Source organism: Ambystoma mexicanum, chromosome 5q, assembly GCF_040938575.1.
Source record: "Ambystoma mexicanum isolate Mex_15411 chromosome 5q, UKY_AmexF1_1, whole genome shotgun sequence".
In the NCBI taxonomy this organism is placed as follows: Eukaryota; Metazoa; Chordata; class Amphibia; order Caudata; family Ambystomatidae; genus Ambystoma; species Ambystoma mexicanum.
The window spans coordinates 941,759,349-941,777,333 of record NC_090933.1 but is presented as its reverse complement, the minus strand read 5'-3'; the positions used below and the strand labels follow the sequence as shown (position 1 = coordinate 941,777,333).

The 17,985-nt window shown below is 48.9% G+C and overlaps 1 protein-coding gene across 9 annotated transcripts in view; it reads left to right on the top strand.

Annotated features, from left to right (window-relative positions):
* The window catches only part of UBR5 (ubiquitin protein ligase E3 component n-recognin 5), a 2,447,509-nt gene that overhangs the window by 606,107 nt on the left and 1,823,417 nt on the right, over positions 1 to 17,985 (top strand). The window lies entirely within an intron of this gene.

The window sequence follows — 17,985 nt, the reverse complement described above, 5'->3', positions numbered from 1 at the left end:
GGGCGTGGTTGCAAAATAATGCGCAAAAAGGCTGAGGTTTTGCCACCGCAATCCATGTAAAGGATGCAGGGGACACACCTGTAACCCCCGGAATCATTCTAGCATTTAAGGGGAGTGGCGGACAACCCTGCAATCCCCGCTCACCTTAAATGGTATAATGGGGTACACCTTTACCAGGTCAAACCACGGCACAACGATTTTATTTATTTATTTTTCTTTTTTTACAGGTGACATTTTTGCAGCAATTTTATCATTGCATATCTTCCGTAGTGAGTCCCTGAGCAGGTCATCCTGCTTGGTTCCTTTTGTGTACTTGCTGGCTGGTTAAGAAAGATTTTCTTTTTGCAGCTTTCCCTCCATTGCCTCCTATGCAACCCCATTCATGTATCCCTGTTCTGATCCTTTATTGACTTTCTGAACGGAAGTAAAGCCTTCAGCTTCACTTTCCTTTTGCTCACATGTTATGGGGACATTGAGCAGTCCTTGAGACGATCAGATTCTCAGATTTAAGGAGGCCACCCTAGTTAGGATGTACTTGGAGCTCCGAGAGGTTAGCCAAAACCCAATCAAGGAACTTCCATGAGCAGTCAATCCGTAGTCTCTGGGGAGTATGAGGTGTGCATTCAGGGTCCCTCAATGAGCAGAGCACACAATTCAATTTTGACAGTTATAAAAAGTTATTTATTTGGGTCTTTAGAACACTGAAAAATGAAAGTAGCAGGTGTAATATCGCGCACATATATATATTCACTTGTGGTTCACTTAAACTTCACTAAATTAACCAGGTGAAACATGTAAGCACTCTGTTAGGGGAGTTTTCCTAACGTCTACCAGCAGGTGAGACTCTATAAAACTATCCCTTGGTATACAGGCCCAAACTCTTAATTGAAGTTTGTACTACCCTAAGGTTTGATAGAATGGCAGAGCAGCCAGGCTTATATTATGAGGAAGGTGTGAGCTGTTGGTAAGTGCAATGAACCCAGTCAATACATTAATGTTAAAGGGCATTTGTACTGCGCACTATCACCACTGGAGTGGTCCCCTGGTGGCTCTGAAAGAGGAAGGGAGGGTGAGATAATGGGAGGAAGCTGGTAAAGTGCAAGAAAGCAGATGTGCTGTCGGCGGTCTCAGCCCAGTGGGCCTGTTGGCTGGGCCTGGGGTGTTTGCGGCCGGTTGTCGTCATGTACTGTGTTTTTTTTGTTTGTTGTAGTTTAATGAAGTTTATGCGGTTTGTTGTGCTGTAGGTTTGTGGTTGTTTGGTTTGGCGGTGTATGCAGAGGGGGAAATTGTTAGTGGAATTGGTTAGATGGCATCTCTATCCTGAATTGACGTGTTGAGCTTGCGTAATCTCTCCAGATGGGGTTCGGGGGCTGTTAGGCAGAAACCTGTGCAGTTCCCTTAGGGACCACTGCAAAAGATTTAAGACTACAGGTGTTGGCAGTAAACCCACTTGGTAGCAGTCTGTACCACCCAGATTAACCTGGTAGCTGTGGCTGAGCAGTCAGACTTCCCTCAAGAAGAGTTAGGCAGTATGCAAAGTATACACATTAGGCACTCAGATACAATAATATAAGCAAACACTGACCAGAGCTTTGGTATCAAAGTATATCATTATTTATTTAAAAACACACAGTTGAAACACTCCAGCACTCTTATTGTAAAATATTCTAAACACAGTTACTATTGTAATATATACACCCCTTTTTCCCTATCAGATAAATCACAGTAAAGCACCACTTATTTTCATACAGAGGTGAGCGCTTAACTAGATTGCACTCTAATAAGTTTGTGAGAAAGGGAGGGAAAAAGACAGAATATGAAAAGGTACACCACTCTAAGATTCAGGAACACTGTTAGCAAGGCAGAGAGCAAAAAGTCACTGGTGAGCCAAAGTCCAAAGGCTGGGCCCACTCTTAGAGAGAGCAGAGCACAAATGCGCCCAAGATCACACAGTTACACTAGGCTTAGAAAGTCTTGCAGAGGGTTCAAAAAGAGTTTAGAGAGGCTTTAAGAAAGTTTAGCCAGGGTGTCCCAGACTAACCCAGGTTCGAAAGCCGGGGGCTAAATCTACCTCGTACAGTCGGTAGCAAGGGAGGCCAGGCGGGTCACGGTACCTTAAGTGGGAAGGATCCTCCAGCGGTGGCAGTTGTTCCTGGTAGTGGGTGCAAGTTGCGTCGTCCAGGGGAAGAGAAGATCTCGACTTGGAGGAAAGATGAAGGTCATTGCACTACCAGGGAATAAACCAGCCGTGGAGTTTTCCGGTTAAAGGTGGTACCTTTGTTTCGCGGTCGTGGTAAAACGTGGTATCCCGGTTGCCGGGGTGCTTGTCACGGGCAAGGCGGCCACGAGGTACGTCGGGAAAGAGAAAAGATGGTGAAACTGGTTATCCCCACCAGTCAAAGGAAGACTCTCTGGCGGGAGATCTCCTCTGTCATTGGGAAAAGTGGTGAGGCAGTCCAGCAGGGCTCCACCGGTGGTGGTGTCGTGGCAGGTCGGTTCGGCTTCTTCCTCGTCGGATTCTTAGGTCCTCTGGCGACTTCTGAAGTTCCAGTCCCCAAAGCCCCTGCTTTTATGCAGCAAACCCCCATTCACTCAGCCTAGTTGTCACTCAAACATGCTAAGTGGTGAGCCGGCCGGCTCACCACTTGGGCCAATCAGGATGGAGTGCGACTTGAGTTGCCTAGGCAACTCCGTCCAGGGTGCCTACATTTCTCTCCACCCCTCCTAAGTACCCCAGACAGAGTGGCACCACTTTGGAGGGCTTCTGTGGAGAAGCCCGCCAAAAAGTGGAACAAAGGGCTCGACTTGGGTTGGAGTCACAGAAGAGAACACAAACGCCATTTTAGAATAAAGTTTTGGCATAAAATACCAAACGGAGAATTAATATTAATTTAAATAAACCGGCGGTATGTTCGAGGCTACCGTAAATAATTAAATAAAGATAGTAGCCTAAAACAATGGGAAAATCCCATAGGAAAATATTTGCGGTTGAATATAAAAAGTAGTATCCACTGCCACCAGCCAAAACTCGATCAGGGGGGACGGAGACGTGCCCCCTCGACTAACAGACCCCGGGGCAATTGAATTGCCCCAGCCAGTACGTCCACAATATGATGGTTTGTACTGCTTCTGTTCAGAATTTAAGACTAGTAAAGTCAATGGTGACTTTACATGCCCTGGGAGACAGTAGTCAGTCCCAGGGTATGGAGTCTATACTGGGGGGTCACTATGACACCCCTGTGTCACTGCACTGAGGGTGCTGTGTAACACGCATCACAAAAACACATGAAGCCCTATGGAGTAAAAGACCCCATAGCCCATTAAACACATCTAGATTCAAAGAAACGCACTCAAATCATGCCCAAGAGTGAGGGTAAAAGAGTCTCACTCTTGGCAGGAGAAAAAAATTAAACCCCACAAATCCAGCAAAGCTGCTGGGGGACTCACTAGGTTAGGAAATTCAGCCTAAACAGAGAATTCTCCCTAACAGGGGCACCCTGCGCCTGTCCTGATCTGGGCCCGTCTGGTGTTCAACGTCCCTTTCAGATCTCGCTCCCACCTCCACCAGCCTCCCTCACAACCCCACCTGTCTTCCACTTATATGGCCAGTGCACCTGCCAGTGTCCACAACTCAGTGTGGAGATTGGCAATATCCCGACCATTCCACAACACTGTGGTACCTAGTAGCAACTAAGGGGCCGGTGAAGATGCTGGATGGGATTGGCTGGGGTTGTTGAGTCCGTCTCCATAGGTGTCGCCTGTGTTCCACTCTACCCAGCGTCACCCGTCCAGGTGCTTTGGGTGCTTCTCAGTCGGTTCTGGGAGCTTGTTGGTGTCCTTTTTCGGTTTAGTCATTCTTTTTTCCTTTCTGTTTCGGTTTTCAGTTTGAGTCTGTGGTGTTGAAGAGCCAGGTTTTTAGTAATTTTCTGAATTTTAGGTAATCTTTGATGTTTATTTCTTTTGGGATGTTGTTCCAGGTTTTTGCGATTAAGTGATAGAAGGTGGTGCCTCCAAGTTTTTCTTAAGGTATGGTTTTAGTTCCAGGCTGATTTTGTTGCTTGACCTGAGGAGTCTCGTTGGCTTGTAGATTTTCTTTTGTAGGAATTCTGCTCCTTGTCCACAGATTGCCCTGTGCGTTATGCACATTGTTTTGAAGGTGATGAAATGTTTTACTGGGAGCCAGTGTAGTTTTTTTAGGGCAGGAGTGATGTGGTCTCTTCTAGATAGTTTGAGGAGTAGTCTGGCTGCTGTATTTTAGATCAATTGTAATTTCTTCACAAGGTATCTGGTATTCCGAGGTAGAAGCTGTTGGCATAGTCTATTCTTGATGTGAGGGTGACGATAGTGAGTGTTTTGTGCATGAAGGAGAGAAAAGGTAGGATTCTTCTTGCCGTGTGGAGGAGGAAGAAACATTTCTCCAGCATTGGATCTTTCATAGATTCAGATGCTTGAATATTCCCTGTCAGACTGGGAATCCTTGGTGATAAAAATGATGATTAAACATTTTTGTTTTTTAATATGCAAACATTGCTAATAGCAATGCATGTACATAGCCCATTATGGCCTATGAGCCATTCTATTGTGTAGTCCCTCCACCTCACTTTATCCTTTATGACCCCAACCAATGAGGTGGCAGAGCTTAAGCTCCGCCCTAAGCAGCCATCTTCAGATTTTTCAACGCAATCTAATTGACACAGGGAATCCTCAAGCTCTCTGAGCTTTTTTCGAATATCCTTCCGTTTTCACAGTTGTTTATATTTCTATATACTCTACCACATTCCCCTGGCTAGGGGCGATCTCTGGTTTTTGGGATTTCAAAAAACTTTATTTTGACCCAGAAATCGCTGAGTGAACTTTCTCTTCAGTTGGCTGAACTTCAGCCAACCAAGAAACCTTCCCTGGTTGGCTGAACTTCAGCCAACCAAGAAACCTTCCCTGTTAAGGGATTGCACGAGGTGCAGGAGAAAGGTGGTTTACATGAAAGTCCCCCATGATCATTGTATATACTGTCTATATCCTCATGACATCCAGAAATGTCACATTTGTAAGTCCTTTTCAACGAAGCCCCTACGAGACAGACATAGAAGACTTCTTCTGCATCTGGAAGCCAAGGAACTTTCTTCAGGCGAGGAATTTGCGAAGACGGCTCCTGTTCACTCCAGCAAATCATCTGAGAAGCACATTTCTAAAAGAAAGGCTTCTTCAGTGGCAAGGGGTTCCTCTCCCACTCGCAAGAGTAAAAGGAAGCTGGAAATTGTACCTTTCCTACCTCCCCTGGACTCTACAAGCCAGAAGATGAAGCATTCTACGGCAAAAACTTCCTCCAGAGTTAAGGAGGAGTTTGCAAAAAACAGTGGGGTGGGGGCAGTCCACGGAGAACCAGTCTGAGCGGCGGTAAAGATAGAGGCCCGTCGTCCACCAAGCCGTCGACGAGACCCTCATCAACGACCACCATGCGGCAATCCGCTTCGCCCATGACTAAGTCCTCGTAGGCGGGTTTATCATCCACAAAGCAATCGTCGACGATTGAAGCTCATCATTCATCCACGAAGCACTCGTCCACAAGACATTCGTCCACAAAGCACTCGTCGACGGATAAGGTACTGTCCACGCACAAGGTACTGTCCACGCACTCGTCGACTGACACAAAGTCAAGCTACCGTCCACAAAATCTTCGTCCACGGACCACCGTCAACGAGTCCGTTGTCAATGAAATCTTCGACCACGGCTCTGTCGACAGCACTGCAAGCTCATTTACCGAGAGAGGATTTAGGGCCCAAAACGCCCCTCGCTGACGCCACTGTTACACCATCCAATGAAGACAGTCTTCCTGAGTCTATAGATGCGCTGCCTCTGTTTGTAGACGCTCTCGAACCTCAGGGAACACAATTATCTCCCTTAGGAGAAATGCCAGAGCTACCCGACGTCAACCTGCAGGAGGAGTTTTCAGACACTGAGCTTGTTGAAGAACAGCATTGTCTTACACCTAAGGAACAGTCCTCCTTGGCAACCTACTACAGAGGTGCCTGCTGATCCTTATGATCTCGGGCTCATGTTATCAATGCAAAGGATCATTGAGGAGTTCAACAGACGTCAAAATGAGAAAAGCAAGTCTGCTGTACCGTGGGAGCCAAACTCCCCCGCAGAGGGATTTTTTACCTCGACAAAGCACGCCAAGACATTCGCCTTCCAGGAGTAGGCCACAGAAAAGGGTGCGTTCACCGGAACCACTGCGCAGATCTAGGAGCAGGACACTCGGTGCTTCACCGAAAAGGGTCCCTTCTCCAGCATTGTCACATAGAACAAGATCTCCAGTTAGAGATCCAACGATTGTACCATCCTCTGTTCCGGTCTCAGACTGGCAGGAAGATCCTTTCAGAGAATTTTCTGTACCTGAAGAAGGCGAGATCACGCAGGAGCCTGATACCAGCGAATGGAACGATTACATTGGCGAAAAGCCCAGGAAGAAATATTCTCCGGGTTGCTAGTCACCACCGGATGATCTAGTCTCCTTTCATGCTATCGTCGGCAAAGCCACAGAATTGTTTCAGTTACAGGTCACATCGGAGGAGAAGAAGTTAGTGCTTTATGAGCACAGGGACAAACGTAGAACTGTTACTACCATTCCTCTCCTTGACACCATTTGGGAGTCCGGATCCAAGATACTGGCCATACCCCCATCCAGAGAAAACGCAAGGCCCCCGAGTCTGCGCCTCTTTGTCTACGAGGTCATACAAAACCAGACTGTCATCACAGTAGCAGCTATGGGGAAGTTGGCCAATCCAGCATCACCTCGATCAGCCCCACCGGACAAGGACGGTCGCAAACTAGAGGCGATGGGCAGGAAAGTATCCGCATCAGCATAGCTTACCATCAGAGCCGGCAACGCGCTGGCCATGACCAAACAGCTACCTGTAGAACTCCAGGGGGAAGTCAGGTTGATTATCGCCGATGGGGAAGCAGCTTGGGATCACATAATTGACTCAGTCGATGTGGCGGAGTCAGGTTTTCGGCAGATGGCCCCCAGCACAGGGCTGAGAAGGCAGGACTGGATGAAGGCTACCAATTTCAGACCTGAGTTCCAAGCTCAGATATTAGACATGTCCTTCGATGGTCAAGAACTCTTCTGGGAAAAAGATCGATGACCACCACAAAGGAATCAAAACGGACATGGACACAGGCACGTGCAATCAGCGCTTTGAAAGATAAAGACAAAGATTGCCAGTCTTTTCTCGTCCTTTTCAAGGTTCATCCTTTAAGTACAGAGGTTTTAACCGTCTTTCCTATGGTCAGAAGTCGCAAGGTAGTTCATACCAGGACACCAAGTACCAGTCTTCCAATAAATACAGCCAGAGAGGGAGGCGGGGCTCCGCTCAAGGGAAGTCGCAGAGCAAACAAAACTGAGTCCAGCTCCTCCCCCCCTCAACGTGTCTCCCTGGTGGGGGTGGGGGGCAGGGTGAGCCAGTTCTACCAACGCTGGCAGTCAATAACATCAGACAAATGGGTGTTGCAGGTGGTCCTTTACTAGTTGCCATAGTTTCATGGTAGTGAGTTGTTCAGTCAGTGAGTTTTGGGAGTTGGCGTGACTGTCTTCGAACTAGATGTTGAAGTCCCCCAGGATGATTAGGTGTTCATGGTTGATGGCTATGTTGGTGATGGCATCTATGAAGTTGTCAACAAAGGCTGTATCGTATGTCGGTCTGTACACCAAGATGAATGTGATGTTGCTTTTTGGGCTCGCCGTTAGGTGTATAACCATGGTTTTGCTGTTGAGGATGTTGAGTGGTTAGTCTGTTTTTATTTTCAGGTGTTCTTTGAATGCTATTGGGATGCCTCCTCCATTTTTGTGTTTCCTGTTTATTTGAAGGCATTTGAAGTTGGTTGGAAGGCAGCTTTGGAGTGGGATTTTTGTAGTTGTCGTCAGCCATGTTTCTATGTTGAATAGGATGTCAATGCCGTTCTCATCGAGTAGGTCGAAGATCTCTGTAGAGTGTTTTGACAGGGATCTTACATTTATTAGATTGTAGTGGAGTTTGGAGGTGTAGCTTGGTTTGGCTTTGCTTGTCTGGGTTGTCTTCTGCTCTTGTTGAGGTGTAGGTTTCGGGGTCTCGGCGTCTTCGACTAGTTCTTCTAGGTTTTGTCTTGGGTTTTTGTTTTCATCGGGTTCGTCTTCCAGGAGTTGTGGTTGTCGATTGGAAGTGCTTCTTGCTTTGGTGATGTAAGGTGTTATCGCATTGGTTGTATGTTTGTTGTTTCTGCTGGTGTTCATCCTTCTTCTGCGTGCTTTTGTTAGGTTGTTTAATGTTGCTGCTTCCAGCGTTGGGTTGGTTTGGTCTGGTGACAGTTGTCAGCGAGGTATGGAGTTAAGTAGAGGGATTTGTCTCTTTTCTCAGGCTTGCAGGTTTGGCAGACTATCTGGTCCTTCCGCGACCAGTGGTAGAGCAGCTCGAGGAGACGGTCTTGGAAGAAGTCCTCACCCTAAGACCCCCTACCAAGATGGGTATCTCTATGCAGAAGGACGTCATGGCTCTGGCCAAGAAGGGGTGGCTCAAGCCATACTTGGCCCAACCTGTCAATCGGCGCCTTGATGTCAAGTATAGACAGATGGAAGGGGATACACTCTTGTTATCAACGCACCGCCAGCAGCGTTCTTCGGAGATTGCTGCGGTGTCACTCTACTCTAAGCCTCAGTCGTCCTTGACCACCTTGTCCCAAGCGCTGCTAGGCTAGGAGGATAATATCTTGGAGACGTACAGGAAGAAGCTGTTATCAAACTCCTCCCTGCACCTGTCGGGCCACTGTGGATGCCTTGCTGGCAGCCACTAACCAGAGGTTGTGGTGGGAAATGGCAGACTTCCTCCCGGAACTTCCTGTGCACAGCCAGGCATGCTTCAAGGCGGGTCTAGGAGAATCCAGGCTGGTAGCGCAGCACATCATGGAGTCCACCGTGGCCCACATCGATAACTCTTGCCGGGCCATCTGCCTTGCCATGGTCATGAGAAGGACGGCCTGGCTTCGGGCTATTAAGTTTAACCCTACCGTCCAGGATTGCAGATTGGACCTTCCATTCAAGGGTAGTGACCTATTCCACTCTACCACTGATGAGCAATTAGATGAAAAGAACAGCTTGTAAACTGTGAAGTCTTTATCCTGACGAAGGCCACTCCCAAGGCGTACACCCAGTTGCATCAACGCTCTGACAGGGGGCGGCCTTTTTGTGGGTTCTGGGGATTCCAGGAACAGAGGTCGAGACAACCTGACTGCTTGCCGAGTCAGCCCCGAAGCAAGCAACAAAAAAAGGCAGGAGGGGGGAGCAAGGGCTACTTCCAGTCCCCCTTCTCAGCAGCAGCCTCAGACCCTAAAAAAGCATGACTCGTCCCTTCGGGTCCACATGTCTCCTGCGTACATTTCTGGCGCCAGAAATGTACGGTCCACTGTATCCCCTTTGGAGTATCCAAGGGTTACCGCCTACCGATACCTCGTGCTCCTCCCTCCTCCGCTCCGCTCCACTCCCACAGATTGAGACAGCAACTCTGTTGGCGGAGATCCGGTTGCTAGTCGAGAGCCAAGCAGTGGAAGAAGTGCCAGCCTCCTAGAGAGGATTAGGCTTCTATTCCTGGATTTTCGCCATGCCAAAGAATCATCAGGCTGGCCTGAGAGTTGTTGGACCTATCCACCCTCAACCTCTCCCTCCCTCTTCAGAAATTGAAGATGGTTACACCAGCACTCATTGCAGAGACACTGGACAAGGGAGACTGGATGTGCTCCCTGGATCCGAAGGATGCCTAACTACACGTCCCGATTTGGCAATCTCATCGCTCCTTCCTATGCTTCAGGATTATGGGCTTTCATTTTCAGTACAAGGTGCTACCCTTTGGCCTCAACTCAGCCCCCAGGGTATTTACTAAACTCATGAATGGCATGGCAGCCCTCCTCCGGGCCCAGGGCCACCATGTCTACCTGGACTGACTGGTCAGGGCGAGATCCCTGGAGGGGGTTACCCACACTTCCTGCGCACTTATGAACACACTCCATGACCTGGGGTTTACTATCAACCTCAAGTCTCAGCTGCAGTCCACGCAGAGCTGCACCCTTCTGGGACTCATCTGGGATACGAGCTTTGAGATGGGATTTCTCTCGGAGGACAAAATTGTGGCGATCAAGGGCGCCACAATGCACTTTCTTAACAGAGCAGTGACCTTGGCCTGGTGGTACCAACACCTACTGGGTATCATGGCAGGGATCCTCCTGGCCAGGCCACACAAGAGGCTCCAGATTAGGAGATTACAGCTGCACTTCGCAGCCTCATGGAATCGGGAGAAGGGCTCCTAAATCGAGCTGGTCAGCATACCGCCTTCTCCCCACTCGGACCTCACGTGGTGGTCCAGGGACTGCAACCTGCGGACTGGCAAGCCCTTCCGACAGCCATCCCTGCAGGTCGTCACTACAGACTCCTCCCTAGAGGGCTGGGAAGCCACTCTGGACAGCCACACTGTCCACGGAGTCTGGGCCCGGCATGAGTAGGAGTCTCATCAACTGGCTGGAACTCAGGGCCTTTTGGCTAGCCCTCGGCGCCTTCCTTCTGCTCATTGGGGGCAGGTCCGTCCTCATCCAGACTGACAACGCCACCAGCATGTACTATGTCAACAAGCAGGGGGGGGGGTACCAGGTCCCCTACGCTGTGCAACCAGCTGTCAGCATGTGGGAATGTGCCCAGAAGTACATCTACCTCCATGCCGTCCACCTCCACGGGGAGGCCAACTTGGAAGCAGACAGGGTCAGCTGGCTGGGAGAGGACAATTACGAATGGCAATTGAATGACCAGGCGATTCAGGTGGTCGTGGACATACGGGGCCATCCTCCGGTGGATCTATTCGCCTCCTGGAAGAACAGGAAATGCTATCTGTTCGCGTCCTGGCAGGGGCTGGGCCCCTGCTCCCTGCTAGATGCATTGGCGATTCAATGGGAAGGCATGACCACATATGCTATTCCTCCCACACCCCTGATCCCCAGGGTGCTCAGCAAGGTGAAGGAAGCTTGTCACCACAGCATCATCTTGTTAGCTCCTTGGTGACCGGCGAGACCGTGGTTCTCCGAACTGCTGAGCCTCGTGGACAGACCACCCATTCACTGTCTGTTGGATCTGGCATCTCCTCTGTCCCAGCAGGGGGGCAAGGTCCTCCAACCGTGCCTCAGAAGTTAGCCCTCGCAGCGTGGTTCTTGAGCAGATCACCCTCAATCACCTGAGCCTGTCACAGGCTAAGCTGGAGATCATTCTGGGCACCAGGAGCAAGGCTACCAGGAGCCAATATAAAAGCAAATGGAGCAGGTTCTGTCACTGGGCGGACTCTAAGGAGATGACCCTCTTACATGCACACTGGACGGCGTGCTCTTGTTCTCGGAGCACTCGGGCGTTCAGGTGGACACATGTTGCACTTACTTGGCAGCCATAGGGGCCTACAGAAATTCGGAGGAGGTGGTCTTCTCTTCCAACCAGATTGTCAAACATCTGCCCTTTAAGAGGCCACACCCTGTGTGGGACGTCAACATTGTGTTGGGCGCCTTGGCGCACTAACCATACGAGCCACTGACGTCCGCGAATATCAGCCTCACCACCATGAAGACTGCTTTGCTGCTGGTACTCATCTCTGCTCGCAGAGTCAGCGAGATCCAGGCTCTGGTGGCTTCAGAACCTTACACCACTTTTCACAGGGATAAGCTGATCCTGCGGACCCACCCGGCTTTCCTACTGAAGGTACCCCTCTGCCTTTCATCTAAACGAGGAAATAGTCTTACCTACGTTCTTCGCTGACCCCAAGGACGAGGCTCAGTCTTGCACTGTCAATGTCAGATGCTCTCTGAAATTCTATCGGGACAGGACCAAGGGTTTCCGCAAGTGGGATGCACTTTTTGTCACCATTGAGGGGTCCAGACCCGGTTATCAGGCATCCAAGGCTTCTATTGCACGGTGAATGGTTGCAGCCATCAAGGAGGCCTATGAGGGTCAGCACAAGCCTCTTTATGCCAACATGCACGCTCACGTGGTCCGAGCCAAGGCCACGGCCTTCGCCTTCCAGCGACAGGTTCAATGGCAAGTCATAAGCAGGGCGGCTACCTAGGCCACCCCTTCGGATTTCTGTAAGCATTACTGTTTGGACGCCACCTGTAAGTGAGATGCGGCCTTTGGGCAGGTGGTTATAAGGAACTTATTAGCTTAAGGACGGTCTCCTCTCTACCCGGGGGCTGCATTCAGTTGTAATCGCCCATGCAGTATGGAGGAAAGGGGACAGGTCGTAGGAGTAATTATGATTTACTCCTTAGTCCCCTTTGGTCCATACGTCCCACCATCCTCCCCCTAATAATACTGCTGTCATTGGGCAAGTCTAATTATTGTCAACGCATCAATGGGGACTAAGGAGTGGTGCCGGTAGCGCATGCTCTCAGGGCCGCACCCCAGTGCGCCTCTAAATTTAAAGGGGAAGGAGGGTTTTTCTGGTGAAAGTTTCCGTCTCCTGTCCCTTGGAAGGGACGCCCATGCAGTACGGAGGAAAGGGGACTAAGGATTTAGTCACTACAGTGAGTAACTCCTAATTACTTTTCAGAGAGGGCAGCAAGCAACTCAAAGGTAAATAAGAACTTAAACACTTTGTAATTTATTCTGCTTCAGGAATCAGTTGCATAATAAAACATTTACAAGCAAGTACTTTGCAACACTGGTTATATTTTCTACTCGGAGTCCAAATACAACAGTCCTTCCCTATTCTAAGGCATGAGTGATCTCTGAGGCAGAAGAGGGACCCTAGTGGTCTAGGAGCCAACATTAGCCAGGTCTAGGTAGGGTTGTCGAAAAAGTAAGTACAGACGACAAAGTAAGTAGAAAATGTTTAGGGACTTTGTAGACAGCTCCCGAGATGTACTCCAGCATTAGACTTGGGCAAACAGTAAGGGCTAACTCCAAAACACACGAATCACCCACTCTGCGACACAGGAATGACACAAGACTTTAAGTACTTCCAAAGCCTACACAGTACCTCAGTAGTGACGAGAGCTTTTAGATGGACGCCTTCATAATGCAGCTGTTCAGGAATCAGTCTCTGGATTCTTGGTCGTGGTGACGAAAGAATGGAAACTGAATGGGAACTTGCAGCAGCAGTCTACAGAAAAGGCTCCCAACAAAGGATTCTTGGGTGCTTCTCCCGGCTATGTGGATTTGGCAGCATTTTACAGGTAACGGATGAAGGACAGTTGTCGCCAGTCGGATTCTCCTCACTAATCTGGTACTGCACTCTGGTAAGGGGACTTAAAGGATTCGATTTGTGACTCTGGCGGTCGAGCAGGAGTCCACTAAGGTAACAGCAAGAATCTGACTTCTGAAGGACATGCACTCTGGCTCGAGATCCATGGGTATTGGCGGTTTGCAGCTCAACAAGGTTGTGGCACGTGGAGGGATGGCTGTAAATGCAGGTCTTCTCAATAGTAGTGAGTCCCCCCAGCATTTGGGTAGCGGTCAACGTTTTCCGGACCCCCAGGTCGCATGGAAGGAAGGGTCAAAACAGTCTCTGAATACACAGAAGGCATCTCCGGTTGCTGGAATCTGTTACAGCCATCTTTTCATCTTCAGCTCCAGTGGTCGACTGGTTATGCTCAGGTATACCAGAAGACAAAGGGCTACAGGGTTTCAAATCTCTCTCTCGCTCTCTACCTCTGGGATTAGTAGTCTCCCCCCAACCTGTTACCCCCCCGCACCCCCACAAGGTTAATCAAGAGAGTGAAAATGGAAGCCCCAGGGGCAACTCAATGCTAGGGACGTTTTTCTAAAGTCCAACTGGTGTGTAACCTCATAAAACTTCCCTTGGTATTAGGGACCCAACTCTTAATATAGGCCTACTTTGGTAGAGTGACTGAGCAGACAGGTCTATTTTAGGAGAGAGTAATGTGAGCTGTAGAGCAGTACAAGGAAATCGGTAGAAGATCTAAAATGCCGATCAACTTTACAGTACCTCTGGTTAGAGGAAATGGTTCCATCTGGCTTCTGTTCCTGTGTAGCTCTGCAGATCCTGTTGTTCCTGGGCCTCAGTCGTGCAGACAAGAGGGAGGATGTCGGGGAACTCCTGCAGTACAATTTGAAGGTCGCCGGCAGCAAAGGTCAAACTTAAATTCAACGGCACTTTGCGGTTTCAGCTCCTCATGTCTATTACAAATAGCACCACCGCGGTCTCTCGGATACCACTCTTGACTTTCCTTGCATCTAGGGTGCAGCACTCTGTTGAGGTGGCTCAGACTTGGTCAGTCCAGCATAAGGGAACTCCGGAGGATCTTCCTGGAGTTCGGGTCCAACATAAAAGCGATGCAGTCGATCTGGTGTTCCTCTCCTTGGCACTTTGGTTACTGCAGCTGCAGTGAAAGTACAGCCAGCTCTAAGAGGATGTCCAGACTAGTTCCCTTTGGGGTTGATTGGTCCCACCAACCTAAGGGGAGTAGTTGTCCATGCAGGGCTTCTCCAGCGGAGGCGAAATTGGAGCTTCAGCACAGCAGCAGGGCTTCACCGGGCAAACAAGCGGTCCAGGAGTTGCAGCAGGCGTCCTCTTCAAGTCAATTTAACTTTACATTCTCTGGGAAACAATAGTTTATCCCAGTGAAGATATTTAAACCTTTTGGAAGTCTAAAAGAAATCCCTGTGTCACTGCACTGAGGGTGCTGTGTAACACACATGAAAAGTTGATGCCTATGGAGTTATCTAAAACTCCATAATCAAAGAACACAAGAGTAAAACGCACATCAAAATACATGAGAGGGGGGGAAAGGCTCACACCCTTTCCAGGTAAAAAAATCAAGTTCTCAAAATCCAGCGAAGTTGCTGGGGATCTCTAAGGTGAAGGGAATTAGCATATTTATGAGAATTCTCCCTAACAGACGGCTGCTGCAACTACTGCACTGCGCGGGGACTGGTCACAAAAGTGGCAAACTGGCAAATCTTAGATTCCGGTAGCGTTCTTACAGCACACAAACTGGTGTCCTTCTCCCTGGCTATTCGGGTTTCCTACAGCACTTGAGGAAAATACAACCAGCTCTGAGAATGGTGTACACGTGGCTTACGAGTTGATTGGTCCCACCAACTCAAAGGGAGAAGTCGTCCTTGAAGGGCTTCTCTGTCGAGATGAACTTGGCGATTCAGACATGCAGCAGGGCTTCACCGGGCAAACCAACAGTCTAGGAGTTGCAGCAGGCATCTCTTCCAAGTTCTCCTTCGGATTCCTTCGTCCAGTGGTCGACTCTGCCTTCCAAGCCATAAAGCCTTGCCTTTTATGCAGGTTTCCCCCATTCATTCCAGCCTAGCTGTCAATCGCACAGCAGGGTGGCTGTCCTCCAAGGACATCCCTCCAGCCAATCACCTTTGGGTGCATTCCTCTAACCAAGGAGACTAAGTACAGGGAGTTTCGGCCACTTCCCTTGCTTTCTGCCCCTGCCAGACACGCTGGAGCCAGAGGCTTGCTTCACTCATGAATCCCACCAAAGGCAAAATGAACAAAGGGACCAAACCTGGTTTAGCGCCCAGAGTAAATCTCAAGAAGGACCTTAACAGCAAGAAATAACGAAAAAACAAGACTGGGGCCTGTTTGGCAAAGTTTGAATGCATTACCCTCTGGGAACACTACAAACAACTATTACTACAGTTATAGGCAGGCCAACCTTTGGTATAAGCTTATACTACACAGTTTTGGTAGCGTGTTGAGCAGCCAGGCTTATCTCAAGAGGGGAAATGTGAGCTGTAGTGGAGTTACGCAAAGATTCAGTTACAGGTATTCAGATAGACTCTTACACTCAAGGTTTCTTGCATAAACAATTAATAATGTATTTATCAGTCAGTTATAAAGCCTTCTTCAGAAGGGAGCAATAGAATAGTAACACACAAATATACTTCAATACTGTACACTGAGTTTCTGGATCAGACAAGGCCCTTTTGGGGTGGCCCACAGACACAACCTACACCCACAGGTGACTGCAGTAACAAAGGTGCTGGGGACATTAATACCTTACTGTTGAAAAGGCAAACGTTAGTAGAACACAAGAAATACAAATAGTCATAAGCATGGCAAATACTTTCAGAGAGCTCTGAGAAGAGTCGTTCAATAGGCTAAGCCAAAGTCAATAGGCCAAAGTCGTTGTATACGATTTGGCTCTTCAGGTAAATGAACGGAAAAGTCTTTGCACAAGTTCTTACGAGTCTTTGGTAAAAAGAAGAATCAAATGTAGGGCCACAAGCTGATTAGACTTGTGAGTTGCAGAAGTTACAAGCGATTCCACAGTAAGAGGCAAGTTTTCTTAGACTAGTTTTACAGTACCTTAGTAAAGAAGAAAAAGATGCAGCTGAAGACTTCTGTTCCTGTACAGCTCTGCAGATCTCACTGTTCCTGGGCCTCAGTCGTGGGGACAAGAGGGAGGACGTCTGGGGACTACTGTACTGTCACTGTCAAAGCTGGCAACCGGCAAACTTTACTTTCAGTGGCTGTTTCGCGTTTCAGCTCCTTGCGGTTCAGCGAATGGCAATAAGCGCGGTCCTGGCTGTCAAGGTGGACTTTCCTCACATCTGAGGTCCCGCACTCAACTGAAGGGGAGGTCAGGCTTGGTCAGTCCTGCTTCGTGGGAGTCCGAAGGATCTTTCAAAAGCTTTAGGCCAGCTTAGAAGCAAGGCACACATTCTGGTGCCCCTATCCCTGGCTCTACGGTTTCCTGCAGCACTCTGAGGAAATGCAACCAGCTCCGAGATGAGTGTCTGGGTGGCTTACTCAGGAGTTATTTGGTCCTGCCAACTCAAAGGGAGAAGTCGTCCTTTGCAGGGCTTCTCTGTCGATACAAAGTTGGCGATTCGCACCTGCAGCAGGGCTTCACCGGGCAAACCAACGGTCCAGGAGTTGCAGCAGCCATCCTCTTCAAGCTCTTCTTTGGTTCCTTCGTCCAGTGGTCGATTCTGCCTTTCAAGCCAAGAGGCTTTTTATTCAGTTCTCTCCCATTCATTCCAGCTTAACTGCCACTCACCCAGCAGGGTGGCTGGCCTTGCCGGACAGTCAGCCAGCCAATCATGCCAGAGTGCATTTGGGTCTCCCAGGAGACTAAGCACAGGGAGTTTCAGGCACCTCCCTCACTTCCTGCCTACCCCAGACACTCTGGAGCCAGAGGCGGGTTTCACTCCTGAAGCCTGCCAAAGGCGAATGAACAAAGAGACCCAACCTGGTTTGGCTTGCAGAAAAAAACTCGAAGGACCTTTCCACAAAGAAATGGTGAAAAGAGAAGACCGGGACCTGTTTTAACAAAGGAAGCTCGGGCGCCATCTTGAAAAACATTGCTCCCGCAATTTAACGTTACCGGAGCTGTGAACAGTTCATGGTCAGGGTAAATCATGGTCGTTCATTGTAAAACCACTGCCACCAGCCATTCTGAGAGGAAAAGGTAACATTTGACTGTTACATGAGTAACTAGACATAGGGGATACTAAGTAACCCCTCCAGCACTCTATTGTAAGATAGGGTGCGCTGGGTCTAGAAATGTACAGGGCTAAGTGAAGTCAATTTCACTCCACTGTTCTGGGAAACAGTTGATCCCAGAGAAGGTATTTAAACCATGGGAAATCTGAAAGACGTCCCTGTGGCACTGCACTGAAGGTGCTTTGTGACTCAATTGTAAAAGATGATGCCTATGGACATGTTTAGACTCAATAACCAAAAAGAAACTGCGTATAATATCACATAAAATACATGAGAGAGTGGGGAAAAAAGGGTCCATCACTCTCCAGGTTAAAAACATAAAGTACTCAAAATCTAGCAAAGTTGCTGGGGGTCTCTAAGGTAGAGGGAATTGACACATTTTTTAGAATTCTCCATAACAGGGCCATTTTGACAAAAGGGCACCCATGGGTCCCTTACTGCAGCTGCGAACGCAGCCCGTGGCAAAAACACACAATGGTAGTTCAAAGTAAACCACTGCCAC